This window comes from Lontra canadensis, unplaced genomic scaffold (assembly GCF_010015895.1).
Source record: "Lontra canadensis isolate GAN:19392208 unplaced genomic scaffold, GSC_riverotter_1.0 scaffold43, whole genome shotgun sequence".
Lineage (NCBI taxonomy): Eukaryota > Metazoa > Chordata > Mammalia > Carnivora > Mustelidae > Lontra > Lontra canadensis.
In genome coordinates this window covers 12,579,320-12,591,324 of record NW_022631037.1, presented here as the reverse complement: position 1 = coordinate 12,591,324, position 12,005 = coordinate 12,579,320, and the positions used below count along the sequence as shown (strand labels likewise).

General features: G+C 44.2%; 1 long non-coding RNA gene across 1 annotated transcript in view; it reads right to left on the bottom strand.

Annotated features, from left to right (window-relative positions):
* Window positions 1–2,556: 2,556 nt before the first annotated feature.
* LOC116875756 overlaps window positions 2,557–12,005 on the bottom strand; it is a 28,164-nt gene continuing 18,715 nt past the window's right edge. The window contains exon 3 of the long non-coding RNA XR_004384274.1: window positions 2,557–2,928. This is a non-coding gene — a long non-coding RNA (uncharacterized LOC116875756). The remainder of the gene's footprint in view (window positions 2,929–12,005) is intronic.

The window sequence follows — 12,005 nt, the reverse complement described above, 5'->3', positions numbered from 1 at the left end:
TGTTTTGTGTTATTAACAGGAATTTCATATTTGGTGTGGCTTGACTGTATTTCAGAAGGTCATCAGATTGTGAGACTGCTTCCTTGAAACATTTTTGTGCTATTGTTTTAAAAAAATAATAATTAAAAAACAGTTGGCGTTAATAAAAATGTCAATGTGAAATTGATGTCCTGATTTCTTTTATTCTCTTTCATAAGAAACTATAAACTTTCCTGTCATTCACTAGGATTATAAGAAGTTTTACAACCAGAGGATTTTCTGAGCCTAAGAAAATCCAATTTCTGAATTGCTTAATGAGTGATACCTAAAGAGAAAAATCCTAAGATTCTTTCTAAATTCCTTCTGGATGCTCAGAAATCTTGTGGAGATCCTTAGAGTTAGCATTCAGGAGTTAACTGGAGACTTACCAGTTCCCGTTTATCGAGGCTTTCCTGTCTAGGGGCGACACTCATAGCTGCGCTAGAGGCCATCTAGGCATGTGCTTAAGGCACCAGCAGAGCAGGGACACCAGAAAGTCTGAGAAAAGAAATCTGCTTTTAATAATAACTCAAGGGAGGGGCGCCTGGGTGGCTCAGTGGGTTAAACCTCTGCCTTCAGCTCCGGTCATGATCTCAGGGTCCTGGGATCGAGCCCCGCATCGGGCTCTCTGCTCGGCGGGGAGCCTGCTTCCCCCTCTCTCTCTGCCTGCCTCTCTGCCTACTTGTGATCTCTCTCTGTCAAATAAATAAATCTTTAAAAATAATAATAATAATAACTCAAGGGGCACTGGGCTGGCTCAGTCAGTAGATCGTGTGGCTCTTGATCTCTAGGTTGTGAGTTCAAGCCCCATGTTGGTTTTGGAGCCTGCTTAAAACAAAAACAAAAAATTCCAAAGTTTGTAACTGAAAGTTCTAGAAAGAAGGTATTTCAGTTTCAGCATATGTGCAAGTTTTGTGTTCAGTGGTTTAGTAGCTGGAATTTTGCTGGGGCAGAAGTGGTGCAGGAGATCTTCCATGTCCCCTTCAGAGCTGCTCTCCATCCTGTTCTGTCTGCATTCACAGGCTCCCTTGCCCTCTGACTTTGGGTTGTATTGACCCAATTTGTAATACCTTCAATATCAAGAATGGTCAGGGTATTTATTCCCCAGGTCCCAGAAGTTGTCTGTCACTCTACCAAAGACCATGACGCCAGTTAGGCAGCCCTCTTGAGCTTCTAGCTTCTTCACTTTACCCCTTCAAATCTAGGGATAGAAAGAACTGGTCCCTTACTAGCTCTAGATTACTCCATTATTCCTTGTTGGTTTGCCTGAACTTTGCCATGTCTTTGTAAGTAGTCAAGTTACGCAGTTCAAGTGTGTTCTCTATTTTCCACCAATATCTTAATGATTCTGGCACTGGAGTCCTGATGATTTGGGTCTCTAAAGGTCTTAATTCAGCCTTTTCGGTGTCAGATGTTTTATTTTATTGTTTGTCTTCCAAATAGCTCCCTATCAGGTAATATACTCATTTTACAGGTGAGAAAGGAGGCTCAAAAAAATTAGGTAAAGTAGTTATACAACAAATAGCTTGCTTGGTCAGCCCAAGCTCACTGGTCTCTAAAAACCTGTATTGTTCTTGCTAATTGTCATGTCTCCACAGTTAGAAGATCATGCAGTCAGACTGGATCCAGGCAACAGTTTTAAATATATTGAATGAATTTTCTTTAACCCTAAGACTTTTCGGTTAAAGATTTAATAGAAATCAGAAAGTTGGAAAAGAAGAAAAATGTGGGGCACCTGGCTGGTTCAGTCGAGCATGCAACTCCTGATCTCAGGGTTGTGAATTCAAGCTCCTTATAGAGCTTGCTTTACTTTTTTTTTTTTTTTTAAGATTTTATTTATTTATGAGAGAGAGAGAGAGAGCGAGCACAGGCAGACAGAATGGTAGGCAGAGGCAGAGGGAGAAGCAGGCTCCCTGCCGAGCAAGGAGCCCGATGTGGGACTCGATCCCAGGATGCTGGGATCATGACCTGAGCTGAAGGCAGCTGCTTAACCAACTGAGCCACCCAGGCATCCCATAGAGCTTGCTTTAAACAAAAAAAAAAAAAAAGTATTTTCAAAAAAGGGGGCGCATGAATGGGTTGATATTTCCTATAGAGAATTTTGTTATTTTTTATTAATTGGAAGCAGTAAAGGTTTTTGGAATACTACATGGTGGTGGGTGAATTCTTAAATTTCCAGTTACCAGGATGGGTTTTAGGATGCAAGGAACCCTTTGAAATTATTTGTTAAAGAATGTATCTCTGTAGTGTGCAATTTAGGGGGTATGAGAGGGGTTCTGTAGCTTTAAAAGAGTTCTTTCAGTTCTAGTAGCCAAACAGGTCCTAGAATGTTATCAGAAAGACTTGGAGCCACCTCTGTAGGGTGAGTGATTATTTTTCTTAGGGCAGAAAATAAAAGCAAGCTTCTGATCATCTATTTATAACATTGAGTCTGTACTTACAGACAACCTCATTTCTGACCGAATAATAGATTACCTGGGGAGAAATGAATCTCCTCTTGCTATGTACTGGTTTCAGGCTCTCAGTGTTGTTGTTGTTAATTTTTTATAACACTATCTTCTCTTATGATAGTACAAAAAACCCAAGATGGACTGTGCCTTCTTGTACCACCGCCAGTTGACACAGACTGGTCAAGGTGTTTGTTTTCAAACACAAGCATAAGCAATAGGAGACCCTGGTGTTACTAACACATGAGGCCAAGCAACTGTTTTCCCTCGGAAATCAAACTAGAAGATGGGTGGTTCCACCAGTACTTGTGATGGCAAATGGGATTGAGGGCAGAGTCAGGGGAAGGAGAGTCGACTGGGTTGTAAGTGCTACTTGGAAAAAGGTCTGGTTGCCCCTGTAGTTCTCTTGGTGGCATCCAGTGGCTGTAGCTTTCACCATTGAATTTCTGATTCCAGCATTGGGCTAGAATTAGCAACAGAGGAGAAACATAGCTTACTGTTAATCTGTGCTTTCTCCGGGAAGTGGCCAGCAGCTGACAGTAGACACACTATACACCAATTACGGTGACTACCAGGAAGAAAAAAAAAAATAATTTAATCTTAACCATAGTTTGACCATACGAGTATGGTCCTCTGAGACACCTGCCTCCCCTCCACCCCCAACCAACTCTAACTTTTATCATTAATTTGACAAATTGTGTAGGTATATTACATCAGACTACAGTTTCAGTCCACTCTATTAGGGGGCTGATCATCTGCTTTGTATTATATATGCTAATCTTGTGGATATTCTCAGTGTTATCGCTACTATTTAGACTTCTACTAAGGAAGTTAAGAATAAGAAAACTAAATATTGAATGGCTAATGACTTAATAGAATCTCAAGAACACAGAAAGCAAGATAATAAAGGGGCGATGGAGACACAGTTTATAAGAAAAAGTACAAAAGATTTAAAATAGTTGGCATGAATGAGGATAGATGAGATGACTATTGTTTTCCTAAGATTTTTTTTTTTTAAGATTTTATTTATTGCTTTGAGAGAGAGGGAGAAGAAGAAGCAGACTCCCTGGGGCTCGATCCCAAGACCCTGGGATCATGATCTGAGCCAAAGAAGGCAGACGCTTAACCAACTGAGCCACTTGGGCGCCCCTTAAGACAGAGAAAGCATGAGTGGGAGGGGCAGAGGGAGGAGAGAGTTTCTCCAGCAGAGAAGTTAATACTGTGGCCTTTGGGGCACCTGGGTGTCTCAGTGGGTTAAAGCCTCTGCCTTCAGCTCAGGTCATGATCCCAGGGTCCTGGGATCGAGCCCCACATCGGGTTCTCTGCTCAGCAAGGAGCCTGTTTCCCTGGCTCTCTCTCTGCCTGCCTCTCTGCCTACTTGTGATCTCTGTCTGTCAAATAAAAAAATAAAATATTTTAAAAAAATACTGTGGCCTTTAAGAGTATAAAGAAGTACCTTCTCTCACTTTGTTCTTTTTTTCTTGTTTTCTACCCCCTTCACCACCACTCTTTGGGGCTTCTGGCAACCACCAATCTGTTCTGTTTCAATGAGCTTGTTTTTTTTTGTTTTTTGTTTTTTTGTGTTTTTTTTTAAGATTTCATGTTTAAGAGAAATCATTGTCTTTCTCAGTCTGGTTTGTTTCACTTAGCATAATGCCCTTGAGGTCCATCCATGTTGTTGCAAATGGCAAGATTTCATCCTTTTTTATAGTTGAGTCATATTCGTGTGTGTGTGTGTGTGTGTGTGTGTGTTTGTCTACATGCTATAATTTCTTTATTCATCCATCCATCGAGGGACACAGGTTGTTTTCATGTCTTGGTTATTGTAAATAATGCTGCAATGAACAAGGGAGTACATATATCTTTTTGAGTTAGTGTTTTCATTTTCTTCAGATAAACACCCAAAAGTAGGCAGAGAGGCAGGCAGAGGGAGAAGAGGAAGCAGGCTCCCTGCTGAGCAGAGAGCCCGACCTGGGGCTCGATCCCAGGACCCTGAGATCATGACCTGAGCGGAAGGCAGAGGCTTAAACCACTGAGCCACCCAGGTGCCCCCGCATATCTTTGAAAAAATGTCTACTCAGATCTTATGTCCATTTTTAATTTGATTATTTGTGGGGTGTTTTTGCTATTGAGTTGGGTGAGTTCTTTATGTATTTTGGATATTAGCCCCTTATAAATACATGATTTGCAGATATTTTCTCCCATTCAGTAAAGTTTGCCTTTTCGTTTTGTTGGTTTCCTTTGCTGTACAGAAGCTTTTTTTTTTTCCTTTAAAGATTTTATTTATTTATTTAACTGAGACACAGCAAGAGAGGGGAACACAAGCAGGGGGAGCAGCAGGCAGAAGGAGAGGGAGAAGCAGGCTTCCCACAGAGCAGGACTGAGCTAGATTGAGCGCCCTGGGATCACGACGTGAGCTGAAGTCAGCCGTTTAGCCACTGAGCCACCCAGGGGCGCCCAGAAGCTTTTTAATATGATGTAGTCTCATTTATTTTTGCTTTTGTTGCTTTTACTTTTGGTGTCAGGTTAAAAAAAACATTGCCAGGACCTATGCCAAACAGTTTTCTTCTAGGAGTTTTATGGTTATACTCAAGTCTTTAATCTACTTTTATGGTGAAAGATAGTGGTCACGTTTCAGTCTTTTGTACGCGGCTCCCCATTTTCCCAGCACGGTTTATTCCCTGTTGTATATTCTTAACTCCTTTGTCATAAATTAATTGACCATATATAAATGGGTTTATTTCTGGGCTCTCTATCCTGTTTCATTGATCTATGTGTCTGTTTTTATGCCAATACCATGTTGTTTCAATTATCAGAGCTTTGTAGTATAGTCTGAAATCAGGGAGTATGAGGCCTCCAGCTTTGTTGTTCTTTCTCAAGATGGCTTTGGCCATTCAGGCTTTCTGACTTCATTCCCCGAACAGTAATAGAACATACAGGTGATTTCTGTGTAGCCAACAGAACAGTACATGACTTACCTAAGACAGCACAGCTACCAAATCTGGTCTGCTCTCCCTGCCCCTGCTGACACTGTTCTTCTCAGGAAATGCAATCTTCTAGAGCTGTGTGTCCAAGTACAGTAGCCGCTAACCATATGTAGCTATTTAAGTTTAAATTCAAATATATTAAAAATTAAATTCTGCATTTCAAGTGCTCATTAGCCACATACGGCTAGTGGCCACTATACTGGGCAACACCAGGTACACATCCTAGTCCACTGAAGGAAGTTCTGTTGGACCACTCTATCAACACCAAGGGTGTGCAAGTGTATTTTTTGTTTATGGTAGAAAATAGTTACATGATATATGTTCTTCTTTACCAGCCTCATTGTAACATTGCTCTTCGTCTAGGAACATTGTATCCGTAACCCCTGTCCACCTGGGGATGCTTGGATGGCTCAGTTGGTCAAGAGTCTCTGCCCCTTGCCCTCCCCACTCGTGTTCTCCCTCTCTCAGATGAATGAGTAAAAATCTTTTTAAAAATTTAAAAATTAGGGGCGCCTGGGTGGTTCAGTGGGTTAAGCCTCTGCATTCGGCTCAGGTCATGATCTCAGGGTCCTGGGAGGGCACTCAACATCGGGCTCTCTGCTCAGCAGGGAACCTGCTTCCCCCCTCTCTCTGCCTGACTCTCTGCCTACTTGTGATATCTCTCTCTCTCCGTCAAATAAATAAATCTTTAGAAAAAAAATTTAAAAATTAAAAAAATACAAATGTATTGCATAATCATTTTTTATATTTTGAAGGGGAAAAGAAAGTGACTATCTTCTTCTTATAAACCTGCCTCCCAAAGACAATCCTGATTACAGATGAGTTTGGGAAATATTCTTCCACTTATGTTTTTACACTCTAGTTTTTGCACTTAATTATTTTTAGTAATGAAGAGGGGTCGTGCCCCTTTTGCTTGTTCCCCTTTGTAACAGATGCCACGAATTTTCAGTCTTTGCCTTAGGAAGCTAAGTGTGCCAGGCTCTAACCTGTGACCCATGATGTCATGCTCTCAGTCCTGAGGAGATGACTCGAGAATAAACAGTTGGCAAATGCATACCTTGAGAAGCATTTCTTCTTTGTTTAGATTCACCGATTCATGCGTGTTTTCCAGCCCACATGCCTGGCAGGAAATGCCCATTTGGTGGAGCACACACATTCAAGGAATGTGGCTTTAAGCTCCACACTCAGTTAGTTTAATAATAAATTCACTCAGTGTTCCTTCCTCACCGGAGATGAGAACGACACTGTGCTGGGGAGTAACATTTGCAACCCGCGTGTTTGGTTCCAAATTGTGGTGGTGATCACCATGAACTGGATTTTGTAAATTCTGCGGTGATGGATGTCACAAGTACTTGGGTGAGGAGAGATGGCGCTGGCTCGGGGAGGTAAGGGGGGCGGGGGAGGAAAAGAAGAAAAAAGTGCCCTTTCTCACAGTTTGCAACCCGCAGGCTGTACGGTCCTGCTTCTAGCAAATACATGTGCCGTCCATCTAGAAACAACCCACGTGTGCACCTAAGTCAAGGTGACCCCTGAGAGGGGACTAGTCTGGGCACCTTCAAATGCCCCTACCATTTGGGATCAACACTGGACCACCCCGAATACGATGGTGGGCAGAGGTTCTCGTCCGTATGTGAGCGTCAGGGAAAGAACACAAGGTGAGAACAGCACCAGCCTGCCCGCCCTTCCTTCCTCCTTTCCTTCCTTCTTTCCTACCTTCCTTCCTCCCTCCCTCCCTTTCCTTCTTTCCCTCCTTCCCTTTCCTTCTTTCTCTCTCCATTTCTTCCTTTCTTCCCCTTCCTTCCTTCCTTCCTTCCTTCCTTCTTTCCTTCCTTTCTTCCTTTGATTTTGTCAGAGAGAGATAGTGCACAAGCAGGGGGAGCAGCAGGCAGAGGGAGAAGCAGGCTCCCTGCTGAGCAAGGAGCCTGACATGGGACTCCATCCGAAGACCCTGGGATCACGACCTGAGCAGAAGGCAGATTCCCAATGGACTGAGCCTCCCAGGCACCCAGCACCGGCCTTTTCTAGTAATTATCAAATAATACAGTGACATTGTGTTCTAACCTCACAACCTGCTATGTGATATGGGAGGTGTGCTTTTTTTTTTTTTTAAGCAGGCTCCAGCACAGAGCCCAGCGTGGGGCTTGAACCCATGGTGCTGAGATCAAGAGTCAGACGCTCAACTCACTGAACCACTCAGGCATCCCAAGGGAGGTATGCATTTTGATCACTAATCAAATCAGGGGATCAATGAAATCCCCTGAAATATTAGTGAAATTGGTTACGGAAATATCAGAAGAAGCCTGTCAGAAAAACCTGAGAGGACTGGGCTGAAGGGCGGTAATCAAGGCAAGATTCTGATGCATTCTTTCCATGGCTGTGGAATCCAGACATCAGGCAGCGGTTACAAAAGCTTTCAGGTATGAAAGGATATGGTGCTAGGCACTGAGGCTACAGAATCTAATAAGGCAGATTTGGTCTCTGCCTCATAGAGCTTATAGTCTAGCAAGAACAAGAAACAGTGAATGAGGGGCACCTGGGTGGCTCAGTCAAGCGTCTGCCTTCAGCTCAGGTCATGAGCCCAGGGTCCTGGGATCAAGTCCCACCTGCTCAGTGGGGACCTGCTTCTCCCTCTGCCTCTGGTGTTCCCCTTGCTTATGTTCTCTCGCTCAGCCAAATAAAATAAAATCTTAAAAAAAAGAAAACAAAAGAAAAAGAAATAGTGCGTGCGTACTCCTAAGGGTGATGAGTCCTTGAAACAGTAAGGGCAGGGCGGTGTAAGAGGCCATTACTAGGGAATCCCATGTTGCCTGGATGTCCAAGAAAGGCTCCCATGAAGAAATGAGGTTAAACGGAGGCCTGGAAGATGAGTAGTTGCTGGCCAGGCAAAGAGGAGAGGGGAAAATGTTCTAGGCAGAAGAAATAGCATGTGTGATGAGCATGAAAAGAACCTGACCCATTTGGGGTGCCTGGGTGGCTCAGTGGGTTAAAGCCTCTGCCTTCGGCTAGGATCATGGTCTCAGACTTCTGGGATCAAGCCCCGCATCGGGCTCTCTGCTCAGCAGGGAGCCTGCTTCCTCCTCTCTCTGCCTGCCTCTCTGCCTATTTGTGATCTCTCTCTCTGTCAAATAAATAAATAAAATCTTTTTTAAAAAAGGGAAAGAAAGAACCTGACCTATTTAAGGAACCAAAGGAAATCCAGAATAGCTGGAACAAAGAGAACTCTTGGAAAAGTGGTGGAAGAGAAGCCTGGAGAGGCAGACCAGGGCCAGACTAGAGAGGGACTCAGGCCACATTAAAGATCCCACTCCAGGGCGCCTGGCCGGCTCCGTCAGTAGAAGGTGTGGCTCTTGATCTCGGAGTCATGAGTTCCAGCCCCACAATGGGCACACAGATTACTTCAAAAAAAAAAAAAAAAAAAAAAGGAGGAGGAGGAGGAATAGGAAAATTCTATACTTTAGGTAAAGGTTAATGGGAAACCATGAGTTTCTGCATCGGTGCAATGAGAATGATAATACTCCTGGAGTCACCAGGGAACAAAATGAGAATACAAGGGAAAGGTCTTTAGTGCTGTAGGAAAACTATATAATATCGTTAGTGGTAATAATATGCTGTGCCGCCTTCTTGAGTAATAGAAGTAATAGTTCAAGTCCCCTTCTACGTGGGGATAGGAAATAGTCCATAAAACCCTGACTTACTCAAGGGAACTGATGGAGGGGCACCTGGGTGGCTCAGTAGGTTAAGTGTCTCCCTTCGGCTCAGGCCATGATCCTGGAGTCCTGGGATCGAACCCTGCATCGGGCTCCCTACTCAGCCAGGAGCCTGCTTCTCCCTCTCCCTCTGCCTGCTCTTCCCCATGCTTGTGCTTTCTCTCTCTGTCAAATAAATAAATAAAATATTTTAAAAAATTAAAAAGGGAACTGATGGAAAGGTCAGAAGTTTATTTTGGTTGAAATTTCCAGCATGAGGTTCCAGAAGCCCAGGGATGAGCTCAGTTGTTTGGAGCAGGATCACACCATTTATGGCCGTGTGTATTCCCCAACTCCATACCAACTCCCCAGCACCACTCCCAGGAAGGATCGGTGTGCCACCTCCTCATGCCCACCAGAGGAGAACCACTTGGACACCCTTTCTTCTTGATTTCTTCCCATCAGGACTTGGGCCCAGCATCTGCTTAGGTCAGCTTTTGTAGAAACTGCCCTCGTTCAAAAACATTACACTCCTCTGAGCTGTTCATGGCAAAATAGTGATCCCAGTTAGCACACAGATTACATTTTAGGAAAATTTCAACACCTTTCCAAATCTGGGACGTTTTATTCCTGTAAACTAGGTACAACAGAACCTTGGGACAGAGGCAAAACCCGGGGTTCACCTCTCCAGCATGACCAGCACTGACAGACCACCATGGAGGACTTACTGGTTCCTGTGGTGCCATTTCCTCTCTGCTTGAAATTAATCAACTATTATGCAGGTACAGAAGGGCAACATCTTAACTACCACCCCAGTGCGGAAGGATAGAGTTTCAGCAGGTGATTGACAACCCATTACCACAACCAGCTCTGGTTGAACAAACCAGACACAATTCTTCCCCAGAGTAACTGATGACCATAAATGCTCCACAGTCCTACACACCAGAGGTTGCAAACTTGTATTTTCTCCTTGACCAATATAATGCCTTTTAAATCTTTTTGAAAATGTAAATGCCAGTTTTTAAAAAACACAATATTTGGGGCGCCTGGGTGGCTCAGTTGATTGGGCGTCTGCCTTCAAGTCAGGTCACGATCTTGGGGTCCTGGGATGAGCCCTGCGTGGGGCTCCCTGCCTAGTGGGGAGTCTGCTTCTCCCTCTCCCTTTGCTCTCCCCCGGCCCCAGCTCTCTTTCTCTCAAATAAGTAAAATCTTTATAAATAAATAAATAAATATCACAACATTTTACATAAAAATCCAGTTTTCCATCTTATCTTGAATAATCAAAAGATCTGGCAAATTGTCGGAGGCTGAGGACTGAGTTAAGACCAGCCTCTTAGACCACAGTCCCCAGTCTGCCTCCACGCCTCAGGAAAGTGGAGGGACGGGCCCAGAATTTCTGAGCTTGTGTACCCACTCCCATTTGGACCAAGTATTATGAGCTTCATTATCCCTCCTTTGTGACCCGTTCATATGTAAAGAGCCTACTCCGAACATAACTTAAGGACAATATAACTTAAGGAACGTGTAGGTGATAAAACAAGCTTTGGTCCCTCCAGGCCATCTCTGATGGCTCTTAGGTGATTATTTGCAGCTACTTCTGGAGGGTAAGGATGAAAAGCTTCCTTCCATCAAAGACTTAGGTTAGGTCACTCTATTGGCTCCCCTTTTCCATTCTGGCTCATCTCTTCCTTCGTTCATTCGTTCATTCATTCATTCCTTCATTCCTTCATTTAAGACTCAGAACTTTTTTTTTAATACTTACGAAGGTGGTAAGGTAGTGTTCTCAAATCATTTTTAGATGGAGAATTTTTTTTTTAAATGCATTACTGGGGGGCGCCTGGATGGCTCAGTGGGTTAAAGCCTCTGCCTTCGGCTCAGGTCATGATCCCAGAGTCCTGGAATCAGGCCCCGCATTGGGCTCTCTGCTAGGCGGGGAGCCTGTTTCCCCCTCTCTCTCTCTGCCTGCCTCTCTGCCTACTTGTGATCTGTCTGTCAAATAAATAATAAAATCTTTAAAAAAAAAAGCATTACTGGGAGTCCCCATGGCTGCTGGAGGAGAGAGGTGCCTCATGCTTAGGGGACTGGTAGCCCTCCGAGAAGGCGAGGTGTCCTGACTACTTTGCCCAGAGCGAGCAATGGAAGAAGTTGCAGAGGGAGAGCTAGCAGCGGGAGGTTAAGCGGCTGCCTGGTGGTCCCAACCCTGTGGCTGTGTCCCCACCTCCTGCCCCCACCCGGAAGGAAGGGGATTCACCCCACTTGTGGTGGCACATGGTGACCAGGCCCCAGGGGCAGCGCATGTCCACGGAGAGGAAGACACCTCACCAGTCAGACACGCTGGCAAGGGAAATAAGGGAATAAGTTCCACAACATATACACACTTGCTTTAATAAAAATAACTCGGCATGGGATAGATTAATTAATTAGCTAATTAATTAATTATGCATTACTGGAATTGCACTTTGCGGTACATACCCAAAAGAATTGAATGAGATACGTACACACCCACGGTCATTCCTGACAGCGTTATTCCCAATAGCCCAGTGTCTACTGAGGATAGACGGATAAACATAAAATGCGGGGGCGCCTGGGTGGCTCAGTGGGTTAAGCCTCTGCCTTCAGCTCAGGTCATGATCTCAGGGTCCTGGGATCGAGCCCCTCGATGGGCTCTCTGCTCAACAGGGAGCCTGCTTCCCCCTTCTCTCTCTGCCTGCCTCTCTGCCTGCTTGTGATCTGTCAAATAAATAAATAAAATCTTTAAAAAAAAAACATAAAATGCGGTATATATGTAACAATGGAATATTATTCAGCTTTAAAAATGAAGGAAATTCTGGGGCGCCTGGATAGTTCAGTGGGTTAAAGCCTCTGCC